The sequence below is a fragment of the Ranitomeya imitator genome, chromosome 4 (genome assembly GCF_032444005.1).
Source record: "Ranitomeya imitator isolate aRanImi1 chromosome 4, aRanImi1.pri, whole genome shotgun sequence".
Classification (NCBI taxonomy): Eukaryota; Metazoa; Chordata; class Amphibia; order Anura; family Dendrobatidae; genus Ranitomeya; species Ranitomeya imitator.
The window spans coordinates 453,776,507-453,792,716 of NC_091285.1; the positions used below are offsets into that span (position 1 = coordinate 453,776,507).

The following is a 16,210-nucleotide window of genomic DNA, read 5'->3' on the forward strand; positions in this document are numbered from 1 at the left end:
TTAGAGCGTGGTGCTAATAACGCCAAGGTCGCGGGTTCGATCCCCGTACGGGCCAAGCACAGCTTTTTAGAGGTCCCGTGCACTCGTTTCATCCCAGGTAGGTCGATGCTGAAGCTTGTTTCTTTTTACTCCGCGTTTTGTTCATAGTGCTTTCTGTGTAGAATTGCATGCCTAACTGATTTGCAGAAGTAGTTGTCCCTATGGTGTGGTGGTGTTATTTGAAGCCTGTAGCAAGCAGATAGTATAGTTGCAGCGTATTTTGCTGTTGACCATTGCGCCATTGCAATGGATCTCTGTGTTAAGCTTGGTGCTGTGTTTATGTGCTGATGGTGTCTCTGGTGCTGTATTCATGTACTGATGATGGGTCTTGTGTTGAACTCATATGCTGATGTAGTCATATGCTGATGGAAGTGCTGTTTCCGCAGCCAGGCACTGACGGCGGTTCTGGTGATGTATCAATGTAGCTGTGGCAATCTTTAACTTACTAGACTTGATATTAGGTCATGCTAGGGTCAGTATGCCGTCCTGAAAATACAGCTGTCTGAATGAGGCCATTATTGGTCTGCCGAGCAAAAGTTTGACAAAAGCTCCCAGACACTATAGACAGCTTTGCCATCATTAGGGCGGCTGCTCTCTCTCCCAAAAATTGCAGTTTTCTTCACAGTCTCGCCTCCCTTGTCTGAAAGTGCCAAAACGAAAAAGGAGCCTGGCCAACAGGGGTTCATCTGATCATTCACATACCGCGTGTGCACTTTCTCGGAGTGCGATGCCAGAGGTGACGGCACAGCCAATCCTCGTTAGTATAGTGGTAAGTATCCCCGCCTGTCACGCGGGAGACCGGGGTTCGATTCCCCGACGGGGAGGCCTCTCTTATATTCTTGAATTTGCTCCGAGAAGCTGATCCTGCTGGCAATAAATTCATATTCAGGGGCTTTTGATATTTTATTGTTTGATTGTCACTTTACTGCCACCAGAAGTCTCTACATTGTGTGATAAATCCATCCCCCCCCCAAAACGGAATTATTTGCGCTCATACCTATTTCCAGTTCTTTGCGTAGGGGATAAACGCCCCACCCATGGCCGGTTAGCTCAGTTGGTTAGAGCGTGGTGCTAATAACGCCAAGGTCGCGGGTTCGATCCCCGTACGGGCCAAGCACAGCTTTTTAGAGGTCCCGTGCACTCGTTTCATCCCAGGTAGGTCGATGCTGAAGCTTGTTTCTTTTTACTCCGCGTTTTGTTCATAGTGCTTTCTGTGTAGAATTGCATGCCTAACTGATTTGCAGAAGTAGTTGTCCCTATGGTGTGGTGGTGTTATTTGAAGCCTGTAGCAAGCAGATAGTATAGTTGCAGCGTATTTTGCTGTTGACCATTGCGCCATTGCAATGGATCTCTGTGTTAAGCTTGGTGCTGTGTTTATGTGCTGATGGTGTCTCTGGTGCTGTATTCATGTACTGATGATGGGTCTTGTGTTGAACTCATATGCTGATGTAGTCATATGCTGATGGAAGTGCTGTTTCCGCAGCCAGGCACTGACGGCGGTTCTGGTGATGTATCAATGTAGCTGTGGCAATCTTTAACTTACTAGACTTGATATTAGGTCATGCTAGGGTCAGTATGCCGTCCTGAAAATACAGCTGTCTGAATGAGGCCATTATTGGTCTGCCGAGCAAAAGTTTGACAAAAGCTCCCAGACACTATAGACAGCTTTGCCATCATTAGGGCGGCTGCTCTCTCTCCCAAAAATTGCAGTTTTCTTCACAGTCTCGCCTCCCTTGTCTGAAAGTGCCAAAACGAAAAAGGAGCCTGGCCAACAGGGGTTAATCCTCGTTAGTATAGTGGTAAGTATCCCCGCCTGTCACGCGGGAGACCGGGGTTCGATTCCCCGACGGGGAGGCCTCTCTTATATTCTTGAATTTGCTCCGAGAAGCTGATCCTGCTGGCAATAAATTCATATTCAGGGGCTTTTGATATTTTATTGTTTGATTGTCACTTTACTGCCACCAGAAGTCTCTACATTGTGTGATAAATCCATCCCCCCCCCAAAACGGAATTATTTGCGCTCATACCTATTTCCAGTTCTTTGCGTAGGGGATAAACGCCCCACCCATGGCCGGTTAGCTCAGTTGGTTAGAGCGTGGTGCTAATAACGCCAAGGTCGCGGGTTCGATCCCCGTACGGGCCAAGCACAGCTTTTTAGAGGTCCCGTGCACTCGTTTCATCCCAGGTAGGTCGATGCTGAAGCTTGTTTCTTTTTACTCCGCGTTTTGTTCATAGTGCTTTCTGTGTAGAATTGCATGCCTAACTGATTTGCAGAAGTAGTTGTCCCTATGGTGTGGTGGTGTTATTTGAAGCCTGTAGCAAGCAGATAGTATAGTTGCAGCGTATTTTGCTGTTGACCATTGCGCCATTGCAATGGATCTCTGTGTTAAGCTTGGTGCTGTGTTTATGTGCTGATGGTGTCTCTGGTGCTGTATTCATGTACTGATGATGGGTCTTGTGTTGAACTCATATGCTGATGTAGTCATATGCTGATGGAAGTGCTGTTTCCGCAGCCAGGCACTGACGGCGGTTCTGGTGATGTATCAATGTAGCTGTGGCAATCTTTAACTTACTAGACTTGATATTAGGTCATGCTAGGGTCAGTATGCCGTCCTGAAAATACAGCTGTCTGAATGAGGCCATTATTGGTCTGCCGAGCAAAAGTTTGACAAAAGCTCCCAGACACTATAGACAGCTTTGCCATCATTAGGGCGGCTGCTCTCTCTCCCAAAAATTGCAGTTTTCTTCACAGTCTCGCCTCCCTTGTCTGAAAGTGCCAAAACGAAAAAGGAGCCTGGCCAACAGGGGTTCATCTGATCATTCACATACCGCGTGTGCACTTTCTCGGAGTGCGATGCCAGAGGTGACGGCACAGCCAATCCTCGTTAGTATAGTGGTAAGTATCCCCGCCTGTCACGCGGGAGACCGGGGTTCGATTCCCCGACGGGGAGGCCTCTCTTATATTCTTGAATTTGCTCCGAGAAGCTGATCCTGCTGGCAATAAATTCATATTCAGGGGCTTTTGATATTTTATTGTTTGATTGTCACTTTACTGCCACCAGAAGTCTCTACATTGTGTGATAAATCCATCCCCCCCCCAAAACGGAATTATTTGCGCTCATACCTATTTCCAGTTCTTTGCGTAGGGGATAAACGCCCCACCCATGGCCGGTTAGCTCAGTTGGTTAGAGCGTGGTGCTAATAACGCCAAGGTCGCGGGTTCGATCCCCGTACGGGCCAAGCACAGCTTTTTAGAGGTCCCGTGCACTCGTTTCATCCCAGGTAGGTCGATGCTGAAGCTTGTTTCTTTTTACTCCGCGTTTTGTTCATAGTGCTTTCTGTGTAGAATTGCATGCCTAACTGATTTGCAGAAGTAGTTGTCCCTATGGTGTGGTGGTGTTATTTGAAGCCTGTAGCAAGCAGATAGTATAGTTGCAGCGTATTTTGCTGTTGACCATTGTGCCATTGCAATGGATCTCTGTGTTAAGCTTGGTGCTGTGTTTATGTGCTGATGGTGTCTCTGGTGCTGTATTCATGTACTGATGATGGGTCTTGTGTTGAACTCATATGCTGATGTAGTCATATGCTGATGGAAGTGCTGTTTCCGCAGCCAGGCACTGACGGCGGTTCTGGTGATGTATCAATGTAGCTGTGGCAATCTTTAACTTACTAGACTTGATATTAGGTCATGCTAGGGTCAGTATGCCGTCCTGAAAATACAGCTGTCTGAATGAGGCCATTATTGGTCTGCCGAGCAAAAGTTTGACAAAAGCTCCCAGACACTATAGACAGCTTTGCCATCATTAGGGCGGCTGCTCTCTCTCCCAAAAATTGCAGTTTTCTTCACAGTCTCGCCTCCCTTGTCTGAAAGTGCCAAAACGAAAAAGGAGCCTGGCCAACAGGGGTTCATCTGATCATTCACATACCGCGTGTGCACTTTCTCGGAGTGCGATGCCAGAGGTGACGGCACAGCCAATCCTCGTTAGTATAGTGGTAAGTATCCCCGCCTGTCACGCGGGAGACCGGGGTTCGATTCCCCGACGGGGAGGCCTATCTTATATTCTTGAATTTGCTCCGAGAAGCTGATCCTGCTGGCAATAAATTCATATTCAGGGGCTTTTGATATTTTATTGTTTGATTGTCACTTTACTGCCACCAGAAGTCTCTACATTGTGTGATAAATCCATCCCCCCCCCAAAACGGAATTATTTGCGCTCATACCTATTTCCAGTTCTTTGCGTAGGGGATAAACGCCCCACCCATGGCCGGTTAGCTCAGTTGGTTAGAGCGTGGTGCTAATAACGCCAAGGTCGCGGGTTCGATCCCCGTACGGGCCAAGCACAGCTTTTTAGAGGTCCCGTGCACTCGTTTCATCCCAGGTAGGTCGATGCTGAAGCTTGTTTCTTTTTACTCCGCGTTTTGTTCATAGTGCTTTCTGTGTAGAATTGCATGCCTAACTGATTTGCAGAAGTAGTTGTCCCTATGGTGTGGTGGTGTTATTTGAAGCCTGTAGCAAGCAGATAGTATAGTTGCAGCGTATTTTGCTGTTGACCATTGCGCCATTGCAATGGATCTCTGTGTTAAGCTTGGTGCTGTGTTTATGTGCTGATGGTGTCTCTGGTGCTGTATTCATGTACTGATGATGGGTCTTGTGTTGAACTCATATGCTGATGTAGTCATATGCTGATGGAAGTGCTGTTTCCGCAGCCAGGCACTGACGGCGGTTCTGGTGATGTATCAATGTAGCTGTGGCAATCTTTAACTTACTAGACTTGATATTAGGTCATGCTAGGGTCAGTATGCCGTCCTGAAAATACAGCTGTCTGAATGAGGCCATTATTGGTCTGCCGAGCAAAAGTTTGACAAAAGCTCCCAGACACTATAGACAGCTTTGCCATCATTAGGGCGGCTGCTCTCTCTCCCAAAAATTGCAGTTTTCTTCACAGTCTCGCCTCCCTTGTCTGAAAGTGCCAAAACGAAAAAGGAGCCTGGCCAACAGGGGTTCATCTGATCATTCACATACCGCGTGTGCACTTTCTCGGAGTGCGATGCCAGAGGTGACGGCACAGCCAATCCTCGTTAGTATAGTGGTAAGTATCCCCGCCTGTCACGCGGGAGACCGGGGTTCGATTCCCCGACGGGGAGGCCTCTCTTATATTCTTGAATTTGCTCCGAGAAGCTGATCCTGCTGGCAATAAATTCATATTCAGGGGCTTTTGATATTTTATTGTTTGATTGTCACTTTACTGCCACCAGAAGTCTCTACATTGTGTGATAAATCCATCCCCCCCCCAAAACGGAATTATTTGCGCTCATACCTATTTCCAGTTCTTTGCGTAGGGGATAAACGCCCCACCCATGGCCGGTTAGCTCAGTTGGTTAGAGCGTGGTGCTAATAACGCCAAGGTCGCGGGTTCGATCCCCGTACGGGCCAAGCACAGCTTTTTAGAGGTCCCGTGCACTCGTTTCATCCCAGGTAGGTCGATGCTGAAGCTTGTTTCTTTTTACTCCGCGTTTTGTTCATAGTGCTTTCTGTGTAGAATTGCATGCCTAACTGATTTGCAGAAGTAGTTGTCCCTATGGTGTGGTGGTGTTATTTGAAGCCTGTAGCAAGCAGATAGTATAGTTGCAGCGTATTTTGCTGTTGACCATTGCGCCATTGCAATGGATCTCTGTGTTAAGCTTGGTGCTGTGTTTATGTGCTGATGGTGTCTCTGGTGCTGTATTCATGTACTGATGATGGGTCTTGTGTTGAACTCATATGCTGATGTAGTCATATGCTGATGGAAGTGCTGTTTCCGCAGCCAGGCACTGACGGCGGTTCTGGTGATGTATCAATGTAGCTGTGGCAATCTTTAACTTACTAGACTTGATATTAGGTCATGCTAGGGTCAGTATGCCGTCCTGAAAATACAGCTGTCTGAATGAGGCCATTATTGGTCTGCCGAGCAAAAGTTTGACAAAAGCTCCCAGACACTATAGACAGCTTTGCCATCATTAGGGCGGCTGCTCTCTCTCCCAAAAATTGCAGTTTTCTTCACAGTCTCGCCTCCCTTGTCTGAAAGTGCCAAAACGAAAAAGGAGCCTGGCCAACAGGGGTTCATCTGATCATTCACATACCGCGTGTGCACTTTCTCGGAGTGCGATGCCAGAGGTGACGGCACAGCCAATCCTCGTTAGTATAGTGGTAAGTATCCCCGCCTGTCACGCGGGAGACCGGGGTTCGATTCCCCGACGGGGAGGCCTCTCTTATATTCTTGAATTTGCTCCGAGAAGCTGATCCTGCTGGCAATAAATTCATATTCAGGGGCTTTTGATATTTTATTGTTTGATTGTCACTTTACTGCCACCAGAAGTCTCTACATTGTGTGATAAATCCATCCCCCCCCCAAAACGGAATTATTTGCGCTCATACCTATTTCCAGTTCTTTGCGTAGGGGATAAACGCCCCACCCATGGCCGGTTAGCTCAGTTGGTTAGAGCGTGGTGCTAATAACGCCAAGGTCGCGGGTTCGATCCCCGTACGGGCCAAGCACAGCTTTTTAGAGGTCCCGTGCACTCGTTTCATCCCAGGTAGGTCGATGCTGAAGCTTGTTTCTTTTTACTCCGCGTTTTGTTCATAGTGCTTTCTGTGTAGAATTGCATGCCTAACTGATTTGCAGAAGTAGTTGTCCCTATGGTGTGGTGGTGTTATTTGAAGCCTGTAGCAAGCAGATAGTATAGTTGCAGCGTATTTTGCTGTTGACCATTGCGCCATTGCAATGGATCTCTGTGTTAAGCTTGGTGCTGTGTTTATGTGCTGATGGTGTCTCTGGTGCTGTATTCATGTACTGATGATGGGTCTTGTGTTGAACTCATATGCTGATGTAGTCATATGCTGATGGAAGTGCTGTTTCCGCAGCCAGGCACTGACGGCGGTTCTGGTGATGTATCAATGTAGCTGTGGCAATCTTTAACTTACTAGACTTGATATTAGGTCATGCTAGGGTCAGTATGCCGTCCTGAAAATACAGCTGTCTGAATGAGGCCATTATTGGTCTGCCGAGCAAAAGTTTGACAAAAGCTCCCAGACACTATAGACAGCTTTGCCATCATTAGGGCGGCTGCTCTCTCTCCCAAAAATTGCAGTTTTCTTCACAGTCTCGCCTCCCTTGTCTGAAAGTGCCAAAACGAAAAAGGAGCCTGGCCAACAGGGGTTAATCCTCGTTAGTATAGTGGTAAGTATCCCCGCCTGTCACGCGGGAGACCGGGGTTCGATTCCCCGACGGGGAGGCCTCTCTTATATTCTTGAATTTGCTCCGAGAAGCTGATCCTGCTGGCAATAAATTCATATTCAGGGGCTTTTGATATTTTATTGTTTGATTGTCACTTTACTGCCACCAGAAGTCTCTACATTGTGTGATAAATCCATCCCCCCCCCAAAACGGAATTATTTGCGCTCATACCTATTTCCAGTTCTTTGCGTAGGGGATAAACGCCCCACCCATGGCCGGTTAGCTCAGTTGGTTAGAGCGTGGTGCTAATAACGCCAAGGTCGCGGGTTCGATCCCCGTACGGGCCAAGCACAGCTTTTTAGAGGTCCCGTGCACTCGTTTCATCCCAGGTAGGTCGATGCTGAAGCTTGTTTCTTTTTACTCCGCGTTTTGTTCATAGTGCTTTCTGTGTAGAATTGCATGCCTAACTGATTTGCAGAAGTAGTTGTCCCTATGGTGTGGTGGTGTTATTTGAAGCCTGTAGCAAGCAGATAGTATAGTTGCAGCGTATTTTGCTGTTGACCATTGCGCCATTGCAATGGATCTCTGTGTTAAGCTTGGTGCTGTGTTTATGTGCTGATGGTGTCTCTGGTGCTGTATTCATGTACTGATGATGGGTCTTGTGTTGAACTCATATGCTGATGTAGTCATATGCTGATGGAAGTGCTGTTTCCGCAGCCAGGCACTGACGGCGGTTCTGGTGATGTATCAATGTAGCTGTGGCAATCTTTAACTTACTAGACTTGATATTAGGTCATGCTAGGGTCAGTATGCCGTCCTGAAAATACAGCTGTCTGAATGAGGCCATTATTGGTCTGCCGAGCAAAAGTTTGACAAAAGCTCCCAGACACTATAGACAGCTTTGCCATCATTAGGGCGGCTGCTCTCTCTCCCAAAAATTGCAGTTTTCTTCACAGTCTCGCCTCCCTTGTCTGAAAGTGCCAAAACGAAAAAGGAGCCTGGCCAACAGGGGTTCATCTGATCATTCACATACCGCGTGTGCACTTTCTCGGAGTGCGATGCCAGAGGTGACGGCACAGCCAATCCTCGTTAGTATAGTGGTAAGTATCCCCGCCTGTCACGCGGGAGACCGGGGTTCGATTCCCCGACGGGGAGGCCTCTCTTATATTCTTGAATTTGCTCCGAGAAGCTGATCCTGCTGGCAATAAATTCATATTCAGGGGCTTTTGATATTTTATTGTTTGATTGTCACTTTACTGCCACCAGAAGTCTCTACATTGTGTGATAAATCCATCCCCCCCCCAAAACGGAATTATTTGCGCTCATACCTATTTCCAGTTCTTTGCGTAGGGGATAAACGCCCCACCCATGGCCGGTTAGCTCAGTTGGTTAGAGCGTGGTGCTAATAACGCCAAGGTCGCGGGTTCGATCCCCGTACGGGCCAAGCACAGCTTTTTAGAGGTCCCGTGCACTCGTTTCATCCCAGGTAGGTCGATGCTGAAGCTTGTTTCTTTTTACTCCGCGTTTTGTTCATAGTGCTTTCTGTGTAGAATTGCATGCCTAACTGATTTGCAGAAGTAGTTGTCCCTATGGTGTGGTGGTGTTATTTGAAGCCTGTAGCAAGCAGATAGTATAGTTGCAGCGTATTTTGCTGTTGACCATTGCGCCATTGCAATGGATCTCTGTGTTAAGCTTGGTGCTGTGTTTATGTGCTGATGGTGTCTCTGGTGCTGTATTCATGTACTGATGATGGGTCTTGTGTTGAACTCATATGCTGATGTAGTCATATGCTGATGGAAGTGCTGTTTCCGCAGCCAGGCACTGACGGCGGTTCTGGTGATGTATCAATGTAGCTGTGGCAATCTTTAACTTACTAGACTTGATATTAGGTCATGCTAGGGTCAGTATGCCGTCCTGAAAATACAGCTGTCTGAATGAGGCCATTATTGGTCTGCCGAGCAAAAGTTTGACAAAAGCTCCCAGACACTATAGACAGCTTTGCCATCATTAGGGCGGCTGCTCTCTCTCCCAAAAATTGCAGTTTTCTTCACAGTCTCGCCTCCCTTGTCTGAAAGTGCCAAAACGAAAAAGGAGCCTGGCCAACAGGGGTTCATCTGATCATTCACATACCGCGTGTGCACTTTCTCGGAGTGCGATGCCAGAGGTGACGGCACAGCCAATCCTCGTTAGTATAGTGGTAAGTATCCCCGCCTGTCACGCGGGAGACCGGGGTTCGATTCCCCGACGGGGAGGCCTCTCTTATATTCTTGAATTTGCTCCGAGAAGCTGATCCTGCTGGCAATAAATTCATATTCAGGGGCTTTTGATATTTTATTGTTTGATTGTCACTTTACTGCCACCAGAAGTCTCTACATTGTGTGATAAATCCATCCCCCCCCCAAAACGGAATTATTTGCGCTCATACCTATTTCCAGTTCTTTGCGTAGGGGATAAACGCCCCACCCATGGCCGGTTAGCTCAGTTGGTTAGAGCGTGGTGCTAATAACGCCAAGGTCGCGGGTTCGATCCCCGTACGGGCCAAGCACAGCTTTTTAGAGGTCCCGTGCACTCGTTTCATCCCAGGTAGGTCGATGCTGAAGCTTGTTTCTTTTTACTCCGCGTTTTGTTCATAGTGCTTTCTGTGTAGAATTGCATGCCTAACTGATTTGCAGAAGTAGTTGTCCCTATGGTGTGGTGGTGTTATTTGAAGCCTGTAGCAAGCAGATAGTATAGTTGCAGCGTATTTTGCTGTTGACCATTGCGCCATTGCAATGGATCTCTGTGTTAAGCTTGGTGCTGTGTTTATGTGCTGATGGTGTCTCTGGTGCTGTATTCATGTACTGATGATGGGTCTTGTGTTGAACTCATATGCTGATGTAGTCATATGCTGATGGAAGTGCTGTTTCCGCAGCCAGGCACTGACGGCGGTTCTGGTGATGTATCAATGTAGCTGTGGCAATCTTTAACTTACTAGACTTGATATTAGGTCATGCTAGGGTCAGTATGCCGTCCTGAAAATACAGCTGTCTGAATGAGGCCATTATTGGTCTGCCGAGCAAAAGTTTGACAAAAGCTCCCAGACACTATAGACAGCTTTGCCATCATTAGGGCGGCTGCTCTCTCTCCCAAAAATTGCAGTTTTCTTCACAGTCTCGCCTCCCTTGTCTGAAAGTGCCAAAACGAAAAAGGAGCCTGGCCAACAGGGGTTCATCTGATCATTCACATACCGCGTGTGCACTTTCTCGGAGTGCGATGCCAGAGGTGACGGCACAGCCAATCCTCGTTAGTATAGTGGTAAGTATCCCCGCCTGTCACGCGGGAGACCGGGGTTCGATTCCCCGACGGGGAGGCCTCTCTTATATTCTTGAATTTGCTCCGAGAAGCTGATCCTGCTGGCAATAAATTCATATTCAGGGGCTTTTGATATTTTATTGTTTGATTGTCACTTTACTGCCACCAGAAGTCTCTACATTGTGTGATAAATCCATCCCCCCCCCAAAACGGAATTATTTGCGCTCATACCTATTTCCAGTTCTTTGCGTAGGGGATAAACGCCCCACCCATGGCCGGTTAGCTCAGTTGGTTAGAGCGTGGTGCTAATAACGCCAAGGTCGCGGGTTCGATCCCCGTACGGGCCAAGCACAGCTTTTTAGAGGTCCCGTGCACTCGTTTCATCCCAGGTAGGTCGATGCTGAAGCTTGTTTCTTTTTACTCCGCGTTTTGTTCATAGTGCTTTCTGTGTAGAATTGCATGCCTAACTGATTTGCAGAAGTAGTTGTCCCTATGGTGTGGTGGTGTTATTTGAAGCCTGTAGCAAGCAGATAGTATAGTTGCAGCGTATTTTGCTGTTGACCATTGCGCCATTGCAATGGATCTCTGTGTTAAGCTTGGTGCTGTGTTTATGTGCTGATGGTGTCTCTGGTGCTGTATTCATGTACTGATGATGGGTCTTGTGTTGAACTCATATGCTGATGTAGTCATATGCTGATGGAAGTGCTGTTTCCGCAGCCAGGCACTGACGGCGGTTCTGGTGATGTATCAATGTAGCTGTGGCAATCTTTAACTTACTAGACTTGATATTAGGTCATGCTAGGGTCAGTATGCCGTCCTGAAAATACAGCTGTCTGAATGAGGCCATTATTGGTCTGCCGAGCAAAAGTTTGACAAAAGCTCCCAGACACTATAGACAGCTTTGCCATCATTAGGGCGGCTGCTCTCTCTCCCAAAAATTGCAGTTTTCTTCACAGTCTCGCCTCCCTTGTCTGAAAGTGCCAAAACGAAAAAGGAGCCTGGCCAACAGGGGTTAATCCTCGTTAGTATAGTGGTAAGTATCCCCGCCTGTCACGCGGGAGACCGGGGTTCGATTCCCCGACGGGGAGGCCTCTCTTATATTCTTGAATTTGCTCCGAGAAGCTGATCCTGCTGGCAATAAATTCATATTCAGGGGCTTTTGATATTTTATTGTTTGATTGTCACTTTACTGCCACCAGAAGTCTCTACATTGTGTGATAAATCCATCCCCCCCCCAAAACGGAATTATTTGCGCTCATACCTATTTCCAGTTCTTTGCGTAGGGGATAAACGCCCCACCCATGGCCGGTTAGCTCAGTTGGTTAGAGCGTGGTGCTAATAACGCCAAGGTCGCGGGTTCGATCCCCGTACGGGCCAAGCACAGCTTTTTAGAGGTCCCGTGCACTCGTTTCATCCCAGGTAGGTCGATGCTGAAGCTTGTTTCTTTTTACTCCGCGTTTTGTTCATAGTGCTTTCTGTGTAGAATTGCATGCCTAACTGATTTGCAGAAGTAGTTGTCCCTATGGTGTGGTGGTGTTATTTGAAGCCTGTAGCAAGCAGATAGTATAGTTGCAGCGTATTTTGCTGTTGACCATTGCGCCATTGCAATGGATCTCTGTGTTAAGCTTGGTGCTGTGTTTATGTGCTGATGGTGTCTCTGGTGCTGTATTCATGTACTGATGATGGGTCTTGTGTTGAACTCATATGCTGATGTAGTCATATGCTGATGGAAGTGCTGTTTCCGCAGCCAGGCACTGACGGCGGTTCTGGTGATGTATCAATGTAGCTGTGGCAATCTTTAACTTACTAGACTTGATATTAGGTCATGCTAGGGTCAGTATGCCGTCCTGAAAATACAGCTGTCTGAATGAGGCCATTATTGGTCTGCCGAGCAAAAGTTTGACAAAAGCTCCCAGACACTATAGACAGCTTTGCCATCATTAGGGCGGCTGCTCTCTCTCCCAAAAATTGCAGTTTTCTTCACAGTCTCGCCTCCCTTGTCTGAAAGTGCCAAAACGAAAAAGGAGCCTGGCCAACAGGGGTTCATCTGATCATTCACATACCGCGTGTGCACTTTCTCGGAGTGCGATGCCAGAGGTGACGGCACAGCCAATCCTCGTTAGTATAGTGGTAAGTATCCCCGCCTGTCACGCGGGAGACCGGGGTTCGATTCCCCGACGGGGAGGCCTCTCTTATATTCTTGAATTTGCTCCGAGAAGCTGATCCTGCTGGCAATAAATTCATATTCAGGGGCTTTTGATATTTTATTGTTTGATTGTCACTTTACTGCCACCAGAAGTCTCTACATTGTGTGATAAATCCATCCCCCCCCCAAAACGGAATTATTTGCGCTCATACCTATTTCCAGTTCTTTGCGTAGGGGATAAACGCCCCACCCATGGCCGGTTAGCTCAGTTGGTTAGAGCGTGGTGCTAATAACGCCAAGGTCGCGGGTTCGATCCCCGTACGGGCCAAGCACAGCTTTTTAGAGGTCCCGTGCACTCGTTTCATCCCAGGTAGGTCGATGCTGAAGCTTGTTTCTTTTTACTCCGCGTTTTGTTCATAGTGCTTTCTGTGTAGAATTGCATGCCTAACTGATTTGCAGAAGTAGTTGTCCCTATGGTGTGGTGGTGTTATTTGAAGCCTGTAGCAAGCAGATAGTATAGTTGCAGCGTATTTTGCTGTTGACCATTGCGCCATTGCAATGGATCTCTGTGTTAAGCTTGGTGCTGTGTTTATGTGCTGATGGTGTCTCTGGTGCTGTATTCATGTACTGATGATGGGTCTTGTGTTGAACTCATATGCTGATGTAGTCATATGCTGATGGAAGTGCTGTTTCCGCAGCCAGGCACTGACGGCGGTTCTGGTGATGTATCAATGTAGCTGTGGCAATCTTTAACTTACTAGACTTGATATTAGGTCATGCTAGGGTCAGTATGCCGTCCTGAAAATACAGCTGTCTGAATGAGGCCATTATTGGTCTGCCGAGCAAAAGTTTGACAAAAGCTCCCAGACACTATAGACAGCTTTGCCATCATTAGGGCGGCTGCTCTCTCTCCCAAAAATTGCAGTTTTCTTCACAGTCTCGCCTCCCTTGTCTGAAAGTGCCAAAACGAAAAAGGAGCCTGGCCAACAGGGGTTCATCTGATCATTCACATACCGCGTGTGCACTTTCTCGGAGTGCGATGCCAGAGGTGACGGCACAGCCAATCCTCGTTAGTATAGTGGTAAGTATCCCCGCCTGTCACGCGGGAGACCGGGGTTCGATTCCCCGACGGGGAGGCCTATCTTATATTCTTGAATTTGCTCCGAGAAGCTGATCCTGCTGGCAATAAATTCATATTCAGGGGCTTTTGATATTTTATTGTTTGATTGTCACTTTACTGCCACCAGAAGTCTCTACATTGTGTGATAAATCCATCCCCCCCCCAAAACGGAATTATTTGCGCTCATACCTATTTCCAGTTCTTTGCGTAGGGGATAAACGCCCCACCCATGGCCGGTTAGCTCAGTTGGTTAGAGCGTGGTGCTAATAACGCCAAGGTCGCGGGTTCGATCCCCGTACGGGCCAAGCACAGCTTTTTAGAGGTCCCGTGCACTCGTTTCATCCCAGGTAGGTCGATGCTGAAGCTTGTTTCTTTTTACTCCGCGTTTTGTTCATAGTGCTTTCTGTGTAGAATTGCATGCCTAACTGATTTGCAGAAGTAGTTGTCCCTATGGTGTGGTGGTGTTATTTGAAGCCTGTAGCAAGCAGATAGTATAGTTGCAGCGTATTTTGCTGTTGACCATTGCGCCATTGCAATGGATCTCTGTGTTAAGCTTGGTGCTGTGTTTATGTGCTGATGGTGTCTCTGGTGCTGTATTCATGTACTGATGATGGGTCTTGTGTTGAACTCATATGCTGATGTAGTCATATGCTGATGGAAGTGCTGTTTCCGCAGCCAGGCACTGACGGCGGTTCTGGTGATGTATCAATGTAGCTGTGGCAATCTTTAACTTACTAGACTTGATATTAGGTCATGCTAGGGTCAGTATGCCGTCCTGAAAATACAGCTGTCTGAATGAGGCCATTATTGGTCTGCCGAGCAAAAGTTTGACAAAAGCTCCCAGACACTATAGACAGCTTTGCCATCATTAGGGCGGCTGCTCTCTCTCCCAAAAATTGCAGTTTTCTTCACAGTCTCGCCTCCCTTGTCTGAAAGTGCCAAAACGAAAAAGGAGCCTGGCCAACAGGGGTTCATCTGATCATTCACATACCGCGTGTGCACTTTCTCGGAGTGCGATGCCAGAGGTGACGGCACAGCCAATCCTCGTTAGTATAGTGGTAAGTATCCCCGCCTGTCACGCGGGAGACCGGGGTTCGATTCCCCGACGGGGAGGCCTCTCTTATATTCTTGAATTTGCTCCGAGAAGCTGATCCTGCTGGCAATAAATTCATATTCAGGGGCTTTTGATATTTTATTGTTTGATTGTCACTTTACTGCCACCAGAAGTCTCTACATTGTGTGATAAATCCATCCCCCCCCCAAAACGGAATTATTTGCGCTCATACCTATTTCCAGTTCTTTGCGTAGGGGATAAACGCCCCACCCATGGCCGGTTAGCTCAGTTGGTTAGAGCGTGGTGCTAATAACGCCAAGGTCGCGGGTTCGATCCCCGTACGGGCCAAGCACAGCTTTTTAGAGGTCCCGTGCACTCGTTTCATCCCAGGTAGGTCGATGCTGAAGCTTGTTTCTTTTTACTCCGCGTTTTGTTCATAGTGCTTTCTGTGTAGAATTGCATGCCTAACTGATTTGCAGAAGTAGTTGTCCCTATGGTGTGGTGGTGTTATTTGAAGCCTGTAGCAAGCAGATAGTATAGTTGCAGCGTATTTTGCTGTTGACCATTGCGCCATTGCAATGGATCTCTGTGTTAAGCTTGGTGCTGTGTTTATGTGCTGATGGTGTCTCTGGTGCTGTATTCATGTACTGATGATGGGTCTTGTGTTGAACTCATATGCTGATGTAGTCATATGCTGATGGAAGTGCTGTTTCCGCAGCCAGGCACTGACGGCGGTTCTGGTGATGTATCAATGTAGCTGTGGCAATCTTTAACTTACTAGACTTGATATTAGGTCATGCTAGGGTCAGTATGCCGTCCTGAAAATACAGCGTCTGAATGAGGCCATTATTGGTCTGCCGAGCAAAAGTTTGACAAAAGCTCCCAGACACTATAGACAGCTTTGCCATCATTAGGGCGGCTGCTCTCTCTCCCAAAAATTGCAGTTTTCTTCACAGTCTCGCCTCCCTTGTCTGAAAGTGCCAAAACGAAAAAGGAGCCTGGCCAACAGGGGTTCATCTGATCATTCACATACCGCGTGTGCACTTTCTCGGAGTGCGATGCCAGAGGTGACGGCACAGCCAATCCTCGTTAGTATAGTGGTAAGTATCCCCGCCTGTCACGCGGGAGACCGGGGTTCGATTCCCCGACGGGGAGGCCTCTCTTATATTCTTGAATTTGCTCCGAGAAGCTGATCCTGCTGGCAATAAATTCATATTCAGGGGCTTTTGATATTTTATTGTTTGATTGTCACTTTACTGCCACCAGAAGTCTCTACATTGTGTGATAAATCCATCCCCCCCCCAAAACGGAATTATTTGCGCTCATACCTATTTCCAGTTCTTTGC

At 47.6% G+C, this 16,210-nt stretch overlaps 24 non-coding genes across 24 annotated transcripts; all 24 read left to right on the forward strand.

Annotated features, from left to right (window-relative positions):
• The first annotated feature begins 791 nt into the window (after positions 1–791).
• TRNAD-GUC (transfer RNA aspartic acid (anticodon GUC)) lies at positions 792–863 on the forward strand. Its single transcript has one exon. It is a non-coding gene; the product is annotated as a tRNA-Asp (tRNA).
• Positions 864–1,821: 958 nt separating this feature from the next.
• TRNAD-GUC (transfer RNA aspartic acid (anticodon GUC)) lies at positions 1,822–1,893 on the forward strand. The gene has a single exon. It is a non-coding gene; the product is annotated as a tRNA-Asp (tRNA).
• Positions 1,894–2,918: 1,025 nt separating this feature from the next.
• TRNAD-GUC (transfer RNA aspartic acid (anticodon GUC)) lies at positions 2,919–2,990 on the forward strand. The gene has a single exon. It is a non-coding gene; the product is annotated as a tRNA-Asp (tRNA).
• Positions 2,991–4,015: 1,025 nt separating this feature from the next.
• Positions 4,016–4,087, forward strand: TRNAD-GUC (transfer RNA aspartic acid (anticodon GUC)). The gene has a single exon. It is a non-coding gene; the product is annotated as a tRNA-Asp (tRNA).
• Positions 4,088–5,112: 1,025 nt separating this feature from the next.
• Positions 5,113–5,184, forward strand: TRNAD-GUC (transfer RNA aspartic acid (anticodon GUC)). The gene has a single exon. It is a non-coding gene; the product is annotated as a tRNA-Asp (tRNA).
• Positions 5,185–6,209: 1,025 nt separating this feature from the next.
• TRNAD-GUC (transfer RNA aspartic acid (anticodon GUC)) lies at positions 6,210–6,281 on the forward strand. The gene has a single exon. It is a non-coding gene; the product is annotated as a tRNA-Asp (tRNA).
• Positions 6,282–6,496: 215 nt separating this feature from the next.
• On the forward strand, positions 6,497–6,570 carry TRNAI-AAU (transfer RNA isoleucine (anticodon AAU)). The gene has a single exon. It is a non-coding gene; the product is annotated as a tRNA-Ile (tRNA).
• A 669-nt stretch (positions 6,571–7,239) lies between these two features.
• On the forward strand, positions 7,240–7,311 carry TRNAD-GUC (transfer RNA aspartic acid (anticodon GUC)). Its single transcript has one exon. It is a non-coding gene; the product is annotated as a tRNA-Asp (tRNA).
• A 215-nt stretch (positions 7,312–7,526) lies between these two features.
• On the forward strand, positions 7,527–7,600 carry TRNAI-AAU (transfer RNA isoleucine (anticodon AAU)). Its single transcript has one exon. It is a non-coding gene; the product is annotated as a tRNA-Ile (tRNA).
• Positions 7,601–8,336: 736 nt separating this feature from the next.
• TRNAD-GUC (transfer RNA aspartic acid (anticodon GUC)) lies at positions 8,337–8,408 on the forward strand. The gene has a single exon. It is a non-coding gene; the product is annotated as a tRNA-Asp (tRNA).
• A 215-nt stretch (positions 8,409–8,623) lies between these two features.
• TRNAI-AAU (transfer RNA isoleucine (anticodon AAU)) lies at positions 8,624–8,697 on the forward strand. The gene has a single exon. It is a non-coding gene; the product is annotated as a tRNA-Ile (tRNA).
• Positions 8,698–9,433: 736 nt separating this feature from the next.
• TRNAD-GUC (transfer RNA aspartic acid (anticodon GUC)) lies at positions 9,434–9,505 on the forward strand. The gene has a single exon. It is a non-coding gene; the product is annotated as a tRNA-Asp (tRNA).
• Positions 9,506–9,720: 215 nt separating this feature from the next.
• TRNAI-AAU (transfer RNA isoleucine (anticodon AAU)) lies at positions 9,721–9,794 on the forward strand. Its single transcript has one exon. It is a non-coding gene; the product is annotated as a tRNA-Ile (tRNA).
• Positions 9,795–10,530: 736 nt separating this feature from the next.
• TRNAD-GUC (transfer RNA aspartic acid (anticodon GUC)) lies at positions 10,531–10,602 on the forward strand. Its single transcript has one exon. It is a non-coding gene; the product is annotated as a tRNA-Asp (tRNA).
• Positions 10,603–10,817: 215 nt separating this feature from the next.
• On the forward strand, positions 10,818–10,891 carry TRNAI-AAU (transfer RNA isoleucine (anticodon AAU)). The gene has a single exon. It is a non-coding gene; the product is annotated as a tRNA-Ile (tRNA).
• A 669-nt stretch (positions 10,892–11,560) lies between these two features.
• Positions 11,561–11,632, forward strand: TRNAD-GUC (transfer RNA aspartic acid (anticodon GUC)). Its single transcript has one exon. It is a non-coding gene; the product is annotated as a tRNA-Asp (tRNA).
• Positions 11,633–11,847: 215 nt separating this feature from the next.
• On the forward strand, positions 11,848–11,921 carry TRNAI-AAU (transfer RNA isoleucine (anticodon AAU)). Its single transcript has one exon. It is a non-coding gene; the product is annotated as a tRNA-Ile (tRNA).
• Positions 11,922–12,657: 736 nt separating this feature from the next.
• On the forward strand, positions 12,658–12,729 carry TRNAD-GUC (transfer RNA aspartic acid (anticodon GUC)). The gene has a single exon. It is a non-coding gene; the product is annotated as a tRNA-Asp (tRNA).
• A 215-nt stretch (positions 12,730–12,944) lies between these two features.
• On the forward strand, positions 12,945–13,018 carry TRNAI-AAU (transfer RNA isoleucine (anticodon AAU)). The gene has a single exon. It is a non-coding gene; the product is annotated as a tRNA-Ile (tRNA).
• Positions 13,019–13,754: 736 nt separating this feature from the next.
• On the forward strand, positions 13,755–13,826 carry TRNAD-GUC (transfer RNA aspartic acid (anticodon GUC)). The gene has a single exon. It is a non-coding gene; the product is annotated as a tRNA-Asp (tRNA).
• A 215-nt stretch (positions 13,827–14,041) lies between these two features.
• On the forward strand, positions 14,042–14,115 carry TRNAI-AAU (transfer RNA isoleucine (anticodon AAU)). Its single transcript has one exon. It is a non-coding gene; the product is annotated as a tRNA-Ile (tRNA).
• Positions 14,116–14,851: 736 nt separating this feature from the next.
• On the forward strand, positions 14,852–14,923 carry TRNAD-GUC (transfer RNA aspartic acid (anticodon GUC)). The gene has a single exon. It is a non-coding gene; the product is annotated as a tRNA-Asp (tRNA).
• Positions 14,924–15,138: 215 nt separating this feature from the next.
• On the forward strand, positions 15,139–15,212 carry TRNAI-AAU (transfer RNA isoleucine (anticodon AAU)). Its single transcript has one exon. It is a non-coding gene; the product is annotated as a tRNA-Ile (tRNA).
• A 735-nt stretch (positions 15,213–15,947) lies between these two features.
• On the forward strand, positions 15,948–16,019 carry TRNAD-GUC (transfer RNA aspartic acid (anticodon GUC)). The gene has a single exon. It is a non-coding gene; the product is annotated as a tRNA-Asp (tRNA).
• The last annotated feature ends 191 nt before the right edge of the window (positions 16,020–16,210 follow it).